Source organism: Echinops telfairi, unplaced genomic scaffold (genome assembly GCF_000313985.2).
Source record: "Echinops telfairi isolate 266 unplaced genomic scaffold, ASM31398v2 ScPeMD7_2010;HRSCAF=2546, whole genome shotgun sequence".
In the NCBI taxonomy this organism is placed as follows: domain Eukaryota; kingdom Metazoa; phylum Chordata; class Mammalia; order Afrosoricida; family Tenrecidae; genus Echinops; species Echinops telfairi.
Window position 1 is genome coordinate 14,812,274 of NW_022105908.1, and position 926 is coordinate 14,813,199.

Sequence of the window (926 nt, forward strand, 5' to 3'; positions counted from 1 at the left end):
GGAAACAGGCATCCTACAGAGGTAGTGCTCCTGAGAATAACCGGCCAGTTGAGATCAGCAGGGCAGCAGTTACCCATGAACGAAGGTCAGAGGGGAGGGGGCAGGAAATGGGAAACACCAGGAAGAAGCGGGGTACGTGAGGTTATATCGGTGGAGACCCCAGTCGATGACATGGAACACCAGGCATGAATTACTGACTGGAAAACATGGTTGCTCTGTAAACCCTCACCCAATGCACAATAAAAAGGTTTTAAACAAAGAAGATAGGAAGTCTGGGTTTTTCTCTACGTAAGGTGCTGGGCCAATTCGATAGTCAATTAGGAAAATACATCGATCTCTCCCTCATCGTGCACAGAAGTTCATTTTAGGTGGGCCATAGATCTAAAGTAGAAAGCAAAAACAAAGAAGCTTCTAGAAGCAAATGGGAGACAATCTTAATCATTTAGAAGTAGCCAAAGCTTTCTCAAGCACAGACGTACAAAGCACCCACGATTAAAGAAACGATAAATTAGACTATGTTAACAATAAAATAGTCACTTTGATTAACGACACTATTAAAAGACTGAGAAATGAAAACCAAATGAGGAGAAGATCTTTCCAAACATGGCTTTCAAGGGACTGTGTCCAGGGAATGCAAAATTGGTTCTAGGGAAACGCAAGTTAAAACCCAAATGAAGGTCCACTACACACCCACTACAATGGCTGTAATAAGAAAAGTTGTAAAAATAGTGGGGGAAAAGCAGACTTTTGCCTTCGCCTGGGGGAAGGAGAATCAAACTCAAGACGAGCCCAAGGCCACGCCTACGAGCAAAAGTCAAGCATGCCCCATCCTCCAACCTCAGACATTTCAGCAGCAAACCCTGTTCTCTCTCCGTTCTGCTGTGACCTCTCCCCAGCCACTTCTCAATCGGTGCAGTTCAAAGGAC